The sequence below is a fragment of the Scomber scombrus genome, chromosome 15 (genome assembly GCF_963691925.1).
Source record: "Scomber scombrus chromosome 15, fScoSco1.1, whole genome shotgun sequence".
Lineage (NCBI taxonomy): Eukaryota > Metazoa > Chordata > Actinopteri > Scombriformes > Scombridae > Scomber > Scomber scombrus.
In genome coordinates, this window is record NC_084984.1 from 4,809,514 (window position 1) to 4,821,598 (window position 12,085).

The following is a 12,085-nucleotide window of genomic DNA, read 5'->3' on the forward strand; positions in this document are numbered from 1 at the left end:
AAATTCTACTTTCCCTTCTGTGTGCAATCACAAAAACACATTTTAACATTTGTGTCACCTCTTAAAATTCAAATCTATTTTTCTCCCCCAGCCAAACATATATGATAAAGCTTTATAAAACAGTCACCACACTGGTGATTTCACCTGAAATACTGCGTTTCAGCAGGGTGTGTCCCAAAAAAAAAAGAAAAAGAAAAAAGAAGAAGCAAACACATTTCCTTTCTGTTTTTAATAATGACTTGTGTCCTTGTGCAGCAGCTTGTAACAGCAACTGCACTGTGTTTAAACATTTCCACCCAGAGAAGTCTGCTGACAGTCATCAAAACAAACAAACCTCTTAACTGTCTCTTACTTTAGGGTTCAAACATGAGGCACACACCGGAGCTGTGACACCTAATCTCAACACAACTAGAAAGAGAGGAGAAGGCAAACGCGAGAAGGGGGGGAGAGAGAAGGGCCTACATTCCTCCCAAAGGTCCCCTTCCCCCCATCGACCTGCTACCATTGAGGATGCTCAAAAAACACACATCAACCTCTCCACCCTCCCCCCTCCCTCTTTTTTTCCCCCCTTCATCTGCTAATTTTACCACCAGCACACTGATACTGTGTCACAGTGTTTGGTGTGACGACAGAACGACACACAGGTAAAGAAGAGAAGAAAAAAAAAAACCCCGGCAGGTTGAGCCTCTTTGGAGAAAAAAATGGATTTAACAAAGAATTCATTGACTGTTGAAAAATCCAGTTCAGATAACAGAAATTTAGTCATAATACATTTTTATTTTTGTAAACTTTTTGCCTTCAATTCAATTAATTTGCTCTATTGGTGTCTTTTAGGGCACAAGTGTTTTTCATAATTAGCCACTTTTTTCATGACATTAGCTGTGATGTAAATTAAAAGGTGGGTGAAAGAGGATTTTCAATTAACTGTTAGACTAGATGGACAAATATCTATTATATTATAGTTTTGTCAAAAAAAAAAGAATTATGTAATTTGTTTCCTTATTTCCATAAAACTAAATAATATACCAGTGTGACTGCACTTCCTATACTTTACATTTAAGTCATGAGGACTCATGTCGGCCTACAAATGTGGGTAAACTCTCTTCTGTAAATACAGTTACTGAATAAACAGTTTTAGGAGGCTCTGCTCTCTCCGCCACCACCTGCTATCAGACATCAGTCCATTTCTACACAACCCACGGTTTGAAACGAGCCCTTTAGCACCAGTTTAGTGTGAGCTGAGGCCAAATGCTATGACAATACTATTGCACTGCTAGAATGGATGGTACAGTAGTGCAACATTGTCAAAGCAGCTGACCTCAGCATGTGTCAGCACGTGGACATGGGGACAGCCATTCTTCACTGCCAAACTCAAATTACATTTAAATAAGCAACAAAGCTGTTTGTCTGGATGGACTGTTGGATGTTTAAAAAGAAAAAAGAAAAAGTCGGGCAATGAAATGCTCAAATTAGAATTTATCTGATTCCTTTGATGTCTGACTGATAATGGCTGTTGAGTTTGGGCTATAAACTAAATACAAAGTTCATCTTTACACCTACAAAGTAAATCGTCCCCCCCCCCCCCCTATAAGTACATACATACATACACACACACACACACACAATCACATTTACCCTCATAGCTCCATGTGCAGGTTAAGAGTTAAGGCAGTAAAGGGAGGTGTGGGTCTCTGTTTCATCAGCCAATGCCCTTTTAATATTGCACTGCTCATCTCAATGTCCAGTAGTGCAACAGAAAAAGGGCAGTGGACAACAACATGGACACCATCAGCCTCCACTGCACATACTGACTCAACTATTCACCTTTTTAACCCACAAAAAGATCACTAAAAGTACATTAACAGTCATAAAATCTGGGCTATAATCATGTGCTCCTTTATTCTAATAAAAACTGATATTAGAAAAAAAACAAGCAAACTGTATTATAAAGTTTGTAAACTGTTAACATTGTAAGTTTCTGCACAAAAATCAACCTTTTAAAGTGAGATTATTCAGTACTTATTGTGCATCTGTGGGAAACAAAAGTTAGGATATCACAGTTTTGACAAAATAACTTTTCTGATTAGTAGAGTTAAATGAACTTCCTAAATTAAACAGCATTGGTTACTCTCACCCTGGGAGAATGGGAATTTCCCAGCATGTGGGCCCATACTATTCTCTCCAGTGAATGACATGCATTCTAATTTTGGGGGAGAAATGGGAGGTTGGCGATACAGGGGTGACACACTCCTAAAGCTTTAAGAGAGCTACAGGCTACTAAACCCACACATTTAAACTAACAAATACATTCCAGTATTTAATCATTCTTTCTTTGATGTTCAATTAGAAAATAGACATAAGGAAGATCCAACGAAATTAATTAATTGGCTTCTTTAAAAGAAAGAAAGCCAAACTTTACACTAAAAAAAAGTTGCTTTGCTCCACTACAGATAAATTATTTAACCTTAAACTGTAGCAAATTCTACCATAAAAGCAAAGTAGCTCCTATAAGTTTGCACAATTACTGCGTTGTTACACAACATACAGAATCTATACCATTGAAGGAAAAGGACGCTAGAAATATCTCGAATACCGTGAAGCCTTTCTCAGGCCGGATCCATCTGATTATTCCGATTAAACACATCAAGGTGTTCTTGTTAAGGTTTTTTTTTTTTTTTTTTTTTACCTGTTCTTGAAAGCTTTAGGTTTTCTCCGCCATACATCTGTGTGAGCGGCCTATAGGCCTCCTTAACGTTACTGGATCTGCTCTGCAAGCCATTCCTGCCAGCTCACAAGCCCACAGTACAATACTGACGACTTGTTAGATTGCACAACAGCCTATAGGCTGCACACGCACGCCAGCACCGTGAAAATGTCCCCCTCGGAGACCTATTACACTACGATAACAGCCCAATAAGGTGCAGGACGCGTTTATCTCTCTGCAAGGCGTTAAATCTCGTCCCGATCAAGTTTTGAAGCGAGCCTCCAGATGCGCAGCGCACGGGATTGACTCAACTCTTATTGGTGTTTTCCTCCCTTAAAGTCGCATAGGCCTAAAGAAACACTCAATCTTCGCATCTCGGCCTTTGCAACTTCCAAGTTTGCACTCAGCTCCTGACAATTTACGCAAAATCGGGCTACAACTCACAGTGGACACCCCTCCACCACCACCACCTCCTCCTCCTCCTCCTCCTCTCTCTCCACAACCACCTCCTCCTCCAAAATCATGAATAGTATCTAGCCAAGGGAGGGACAATCCGTTATAGGCAAGAAGAGAAGGGAAAAAAAGTTGTCCATAAAACAAAGAAAAGCAACCCCTCTCCACAAACCACACTTCACAGTCCTCCGCCTTGTGGATTCACGCCGTCGTTCCTAAAAGAAGAACCGGGAGCGAATAAAGATCAAATCTGCGCAGCTTGAAGATTGAGAAAAAAAATCGCAAGTCTTCCATGCACAAGCACACGGCCTCGCAGATCCGGACTCCATCTTTGACTACTTGACATTCACAGCCTGCCGGAGCAAATTCCTCGTTTGCATGCCTCCCACTGATTGGCCTCTTCTTGCGCTAGTCTTTGCTATATGATGAGCCATTGGTTTGGTTTCGGCGTGTTCAACATTTCCAGCGCGCACGGGATTGGCTGCACGCGGGGAAGCGTCACGGCGCACAACGAATACCTGATTAAATGTGTCCCATTCACAAATTTCACATCATCTCTCCTCGCTGTATCTGGATACGTGATCACTAATTATTTTATGTACTTTTTGGCGCAAAACCCCTTTTGTGCAATCACAAAGAGGATTATAATTAGCCTTTAATTGGCCTCTGGAGGGACAGTAATGCTATTCATTAGTTCAAACACTCACTAAGCCTGGTTTATCCAAGCAGCGCGCACCAGGCCTGCACTATTGATTACTTTTAAATAATCGATTTTTATATAAAATTAGACATAGATGTGGCTCTTAATTCCGTTCTGTGCACCTCTAATTGGACACTTCTGCAATCTTTATGAAAACTACAATGAAAGTAAAGTAATAAAAGCATAAAATAATCCTACATGTTCCTCAAATATCACCGTTTGGGAAAGAATATGTGAAATGAGCATGTATTATGTAGTTTGAGAGGGATCAATTGTTGGATCAGATGTGGTTGCGGGACTCGCACGCAGCTGGAGGCGGGCCCAGTGGGCGCCTCGGCCCCTTGCGAAGCTTTGATTGACGCACAGAGAGGAGTAGCGGGCTGTGAAATTTGGCATTCCTGGCCAGAGGAGCTGAAATAATGGCATTATCCAGTGGGAGAGGGCCCACTTTTTACTCCCCACACACCCACCCGACCCCAGCCCACTCAGAAGGGATCTGATTGTGCAGCCAGTCGGCAAAAAAATGTTTGATGTAAGGCGGGGCATGATGGATCCGGTGAAGGTTTGGAGCAGTGATGCCCCCTCTGCCTCTCTGAGAGGCTTTCCGGTGACTCTCCTCAAACTGGACAGAAAGTGTCCTGTCAGAGGTTCTCACACAGAAGTGAAGCTCATATCTGAAAGTGGACACATGGAGTCATTTTGTTGTTGATCTAATTATAACTTCTGATTTCATAACTCCTGCTAAACTAAGCTGAAGTATCCCTTTCCTTATTTTTTAACTAAACATAAAATAAATAGAAAAAACGCATGCTTAACAATTTCCTGATTAATTCATACAACAGTTTATTCATCTAAAATGTAAATATATATATGATAATGTGATGAAAATACACTGAGGATCATTATTTAGCAAAAAAGATAATGAGGTGATCTAATGTGGAAATAAAGTGAATTTAAATGTTGAATCTGAGTCAAATTAAAAACAAGCAGTTGAGAGATTTACTTCATTTGAGAGCAGATTGAAATACAACAAATTAAAGAAGTATTTAAATTGAGGAAATGATTCAGTGTGAATTTAGGACTGGATTAAATATTTGAAATCTGATTTTTACAGAGACAAAAAAACAATCACTGTCCACTTCAACATGATTCCCAGTTTCCTCATGAAACTATAACATGTTTAACATGTGTTTAAAAGTATTTTTTAACTCTTTATTTTTGCTGCTTTTCCCTTCACCAACACCTGTTTGTTTAAATCATCTCACTGTAGAAATAACACATATGGCTTAAAAACTACTGTTGTACCAAAAGATACTCAAAGACTTTACACCTGATTTTTGCAATTAAAGTGTCAATTCATTTATATGTTTGCATTTTTAACAAAAAACAGTCTAATCAATGCAAATAAAAGGATTATTTACTTATGTGACAAAATTCTATTCACTGAATTTACAGAAATCCTCAAATCAGTCCTCAGTACTGTTATTTTATTTTTGGTTTCTTATGTGTCTTATCTCGTCTTTCTATTATTTTGTGTATTTAAGGATGTATTAAAACATGAAGTTCAATTGTTTTTAATTCCAATTTAATGTTTTCTATTCTTTAAATAAAGGAAAACCCCAATGAATTTCAATAACAAGAAATCAATTGATGGCAAAACATTGAAAATGATATATGATTAATTCTGAAAAGTCCAGAAATCCACCCTCGAAATACTCAAAAACTATTTAATATGATTATTTCAAATGCATATTTTCTAATTTAAATGCCACATTTGGATTTTTTCAATGCACTTTCCTAAATTCAAACATACATCACAACTGTAACAATTTAGAAATAATCAAATAATCAAATAATCAACACCGTAATTGCAAAAGTTATGACATCAAGTGTATTTTCCTGTTGTTAAAAATGCAACTTGAGCTAAAACAGGCCTTTAATCTGAATATTTATTTATATAAGTAGTAATACAATTCCTTAGATATCTTATCATGAAATACTGTAAGGGCTCTTTTAACACATTTCATAAAGAACTAATGTTAAACCACCAGATCAGACCATTTCAACCAGTATCTCTAAAATAAATTGTAATGAAGAGTTTAAACAATTATGGTTTGCAAAAGTGTTTCTGATTGGTTGCATTTAAAGGTTTTTTGCAAATTAAAAAACAAAGACAGCAGCAGCTCAGACATGTAGGTTTAAAAAAAAGGAAAATATAGGAGGAGCTCTGCTGTTCTGGGGGGGGAAAAAACATTTTTATAACATGTGAGTGTTATGAAGTGTGCTTTGTTGGAAGTAGATCAACAGAGAAAAGAAAAACAGAGGCAAAAAAATAAAAAATAAAAACATCAGTTTCATGTTTTGGAAAATGTTTCTTCTTGAAATGAGCCTGAGGGTTAAAGTGCCACAAACATTCACTCCCTGCAGCATGGTCTGACTTTAAACTGCTGCCTGTGTGAGGTGTCATGGGGGCTGAGAAAAACCTTTTAAACATGGGAGTTATTGTTCCCCCCCTTTTTTTCCAGCCTCCCATCCTCCGAAAATGTACCTCCTTTCTTCCTCTGCCCTTTAACCTCTCCCAACCCCCATCCCTCCATCTCACGTCTCTCTTCTAGATTTCCCCTCTCTCATCGGCCGGAGACCAAACAACCGTGATGGATTGTCATTGATAATTTCCCACCCAAGAGAGGGAGAGAGAGAGAGAGAGAGAGAGAGAGAGAGAGAGAAAAAAAAAGGTTAATGGAGAAGTTTTGGCAGCGTGTGGATGTGTGTGGGGGGTGGGAAATGCGTTTTCTGCTTCATCTTTTTCATGAAGTAGTGGTAGTAGTAGTAGTAGTAGACCCCACCTTGAGCACCAAGCCCCTTTGCACCATGTCTCTTCCAAACAGGGCTCCCCTCCCCTCCCCTCTTCTCTTCTCCTCTTCTCTCCTCTCCTCCTCCCCCCCTCTGCCTCCCTCTTGAAACAGATTCTATGGACTGCATGCATGACATTCCAGCTGTGTGGGTGGCACAGTCTTTTACAGCGTCTCCAACAGTACACAGGGCTCCTAAAGCACAACAGCAGAGGAACCTCGACCCATGATCCATCTCGAGATCTTCGCTGAGGCGCTTGGGTGTGCTCTCGATTCTACCTGCGAGACTTACTTACAAATGCTCATGTTTTGTTACCTAAGGGCTCAAAGGATGTGTAAGACAAGAAGCCACTGAACAGGATGTTTCTTTACTTCTTTGACTTTAAGCTTTAATGTCTGCAACATCTTTAACACCTCAAAAAATATCAGTATTGTTTTGATACTTTATGACTTTTTCCCAATTTCACAAGAATTGCTTAGAAATTGAACTGATGAGATGTTGCAGAAGTCTCAGAGCCCTCACCTCTAAAAATAGATATATACAATAGATTTGAATATGCTCTTTATCTGTGATTGGTGTTGGCAGTACAGTTCAAGCAGCACAACACCTCCCAAATCCCAACTAGTCTATTCGGATTTCTGTTATTGAGCTTTTATGAGAGTTTGTTTAAAGGAGGTTTATCAACAAAAAAAAAAAAAAAAATCAAGCAACACAAACACAAAATATCTCTTTGTCTGTTAATTACTTTTGTGGTAAACAACAGGAATATTGTTCATGCATATCACATACAACATATCAATCATGAAATAATTCCTTATTTGGTCAAACAGTAAAAAAAAAGGGGTGATTAGATAGTTATGTCCGTATTTTGTCACGTTTCAAATGTGCAAACTCAGTTTGTGGCAAAGGAATTGGTTACCACTTCAATACCTTGCTACACACTAGTTTTAAATAAGGCCAGAAGTCAAAAAAGTCAATTTAACCTTTAATTAAAGTGCATATACAAAATTGTCTAAACTTACTTTACAAAAAAACGAACAATTAAAACAGCAGCAGAACTAACAAATTTAGTAGATTATTAATTTAAACACTGAGAACAAAACCAAGAGAATGCAAAGAGAGGATTCAAACAAACAGAGTTAAACTGAACGGATGATTACAATAAGTTATACATATAGGACAGAGAGGACAGGTGAGTGTTAAATCTGGACGTAAAGGTTTAAAAAGAAGGAGAGGGGCTGGTATACGTTGGAAGACACCAAGATCTTTCTTGGTGAAAAATGTTTTAAGCAAAGTGGTTCATTTCACAATTATAATTTCATTTTTAGTAGTTAACAGGAACAAAGATTAAAATGTGTCTTTTTGCAAATTCAAGTTATGGAAATTGTTGAATTTTTAACCCTTCTGTTTTTAATCTTTTTTTTCTTTTTCTTGCATTAGTTTAATCTTTAAACTGCACATACTAATTTGTTTTTTTCACTACTCATATGCAAAACCCACAGTGGACGGTGATAATTGAATTGATATTTTTGGCCACCATGTTCCTCCACCTCCACCAAGACCCGAGCAGCAACCAATAAAAGAACTGAACAAACTCCACTTCCTCAAATCGACACACTTCCACTTCCACGACATCCGCCATTAAATCAATTAGTCATGATCCCAAAGGATCACTGCAGAAGTTTATAGAAGCTCTGAATGCTGATCTCCTGTTGGGAGACATTGATTTTTAACCACCGACGATAAACAACAAACCTCATCTATAACTCACAGCTGCCCGATGAAGTGTACACCGAGATTGTTTTTCTCCCCACTTTCCATCGGGCGAGTGCATGAGCAGAGTCCAAAAGGATGAAGAAAAAAAAAAAAAAAACCCTCAACCCCATTAACTGAACTTCAGAGGAATTCCTCACTTTACATATGGAATGCACTTTAGGTCAAAGGGCAAAGGGCCAGAGGGGAATCCACCCGCGCCCAGGCAGGCAGGCCTTATTTAAACAAGCCTGGAATGCCTGGTTGGAAGAGAGCAGAAGAAGAAGGGGAAGGAACCTCTCTGCCATTAACATGAGCAGGGGCCACCGCCAGTAAATACCAGCACATTTTAAATTACCTGCACTGGCTGACTTCATGTGCTACTGACTCTGAAATTTATTATGAGCTTTTCCCACTTATATTCACTGGGAATAGATGTCTTCCACTTTTATAAGAGGTAATATCAGTGTACGTGTTAAAAAATGTGTTGTGCAGGTACCCGCAAGTGCAGTCAACCTCCTAAAAATTACACTTTCCCCATTTTTCCTCTCATGTAGCTTTAAGGTTGAACAAATGCATTATGATTTGAGTCATATATATTCTGCAATGGCTTGTTCTACTCATTGATGTTTTTGTGAAGTTTATTCGAAGTGAAATATTCAAAAAGAAGAGTCCATGTCTTTTATGGCTGCACCAGTCCATAAAAATGGAAATATAATAGATGTCTTGTGCATCGTTTTATACAAATTTACACCATGTTTGGTATATTTAGCAACTTTGGGATCTCCACTAAAATTTAGGATAATGACATGAAGGTTTTAACAATGTTTTGCTGCACGGCACAGATTTGTACTGTCCGATCCACCTTTTCTATTCATGGGATTTAATGGTAAAAAAGCACACAGGAATAATGCATATTGTCTGTTTATTTCATGTTCAGTTTCACATAATATTGGAAAGAATGTTCTCTAAAATGTGAATCAAAAATGTTGCTCTTAAGTTGTTAATTGTGGAGTTCATATCCCTCTAAATTAAAGGCAAATAGTTTTGATGGCTAATTGCGGTTGCTCTATCACCTGCCCGCCTGTAATTTCAGGATCATTACTAGAGGACCCTATGAGCTCCTCTAAATACAAAACCCTGCATTCCAAGCGTGGGCCAACCTCTCCGTTTTTAGGACCATCTCGCCAGAATTTCCTACAAATGACATGCTACAATCCCCATGGCCGTGGTGGAATTCTGTCCACTTCAGGGCTTCAAAGCTGCAGAGGACTCGTCGGCCAGTCTGGCCAATAGGTGAAGAGGGGTGGACCCTGCCTGCCTTGACCTCACCGACCTTCCCCAACCCCAACCCCCTCCAACCATCCCACCCAGTGTCCTGCTCCTCACCCCCCCCCCCCACCTTCCACCTCATCCATCCATCCAGCCAGTGTGAGCAGCCAGCAGTCAGTCACTAGGTCATACTGTCCGTCCGTCCGTCTGTCTCTTGGGAGTTTTTCTTTGCAATTATGAGCACAAAATATTGAAATTTGGAGTTGAAATTTTCCTCTGAGCACAAACCAAAGAACTCACCTAAGTTGAACTTCAACAAGAGGAAATAAACATAAAAAATTAAGCATTAGCATTCATGACATTTTTTTTCATTTAACCGGCTGCTCATTTTGTAGAAGAGCGTCCTTCTTTAGGCGTTTCTCCATTCATGCCTCTGTTCATACACAAGCATTTATCCTACAGTTGTCATTCTAATACACCTATTGTCCACAGACCTGTTATCACTGAGCAACTGAAGTGGATCAGACAGACAAAAGCCTTCATATCCACTACAGACGAGTACAGCACAAGCGCAGAGAGAAGAACTCAGCATTTCTGGATGGCATCCCCCGTCCTGCAGCAGCATCTCTATAAACTCTTGACTCAGCGTCTTTGGTCTGTCATTGAGGCAGCCATTTTCCCATGAAGGCTCACGAGATCTCTCCCCGGTGCCCTGCAGGAACCAATTACCTCACTTTAATGAGAGCCCGCCTTTCATTTCAGTTAACTGCCCGATCAAGGAACGATGTCTGTCTTTTATTGTTCTGATTCTGCAATTTTTATAAAGTGTCGCTGCCCAAAAAAATGAACTTTACACAGTTGTGGTTTGTCTGCGTTCAGATACATTTAGCTGTTAAGACACAGCTATGATGTTTAAAGATGCATTATCTGGAAGATGAGTTTATAATATTGACTGTGATGTTTATACATGAAGTGAGAACATATTAGATGTGGTGTGCTTGAGTCTAGAATCCACACCAGGCCTTACATAACTCTGATTTCTCTGAGAGGGTTTTCAGATATTTGTACTGTGTCGCCATCTGCTGGAGAAGACTGAACATTGATTTATGCAAATTAGCAATTCAAAGCATCACCTTCCCAAACAGCATTTTAAGGCTGGTAGGTAATGTTTCTTGGCTTCTACAAATTCCAAAAAAGCACAATATTTCTCCTAAAGTGTTGCACAAGAGAAAAATGTGTTGCAATCTTGGTTGATTTAAATGACAAACATATTTACAATAAACAAATGTATTTAACTTGTAAGTGGAACAACATTTATTTTTGCGTGTGTTTAAAAAAAAATAAAAATACTAGATTTCTTCTTAATAAACCAGACTTGACCCAAAAATTCCATTTTGTGAAGTTTGGATATTATTTTTCTGGACACAAAATGTCTCTAATAAGATGTCACAGTGACAAAAAATAAGAGTTCATGCTTGACTACTACTACTTGAGAGTTAATCAAAGCTTGAAGGAGCCACAGAAACATTCTGCTTACTATAAACTGAATTTTTGGCAATTCTGTCAATATTATAGAGCACTATAAAATAAAATACTCCTATTCTGTTGTTGTAGTCAGATGAAGATGTAGGTGTTGGGGAAGAGAAGATGAAGAGTTCATGTAGCAAGTTTCTTTTCTACATGGGCACATTGCTGGGTTTAACTCAACAACTCGGTGTGTAACTGTAATATGAGCCCAGTACTGATTTAACAAGGAGCACAAACCTTTTCACAACACAATAACTGTTTCATTTTTACTGTTTAAGTTCATAAATTAAAAAAAAAAGTTAACTATTTGAAGAAAGGCTTATTTTAAAGTATGTTAACTGTCATTGTATCTTTCTTTTCACTTAAAAAGGGTGCACACTTGTGAGAATAATGAAACTGAAAAATGATCCATTTATAACTGGATTACCGAATAACTGGAATTTTCTCACAGATAAAAAAGGCAAAAGCATTTTCACAGTCTGAGATTCAGTACACAGGCTCTTCTATAAATGTCCATATGTTTGGGAGCAAAATACTGATTTGAAGAACCTCATCAACAGATGCAAATAAGCCTTTAAAGGAGCACTTCACTGATTTTACACATTAAGTTCAGTTTACTTCCCAGTACTCCAAGTGAAAACTGTTGTAAGATGTCTTAATTTTACAAAAAAAGTAACCCTGATGATGTCACCTCTGCTTGTGCTTGAGACATTTTTTTTAAAACAGAAGGCCTTAACTACAAACTGGAGGTGTGAAATTCCAAAGTTGCTGCAGAGATGCATTATGAGAAATGTGGGATCCAGCATTTCTGGAGATTTATGCTT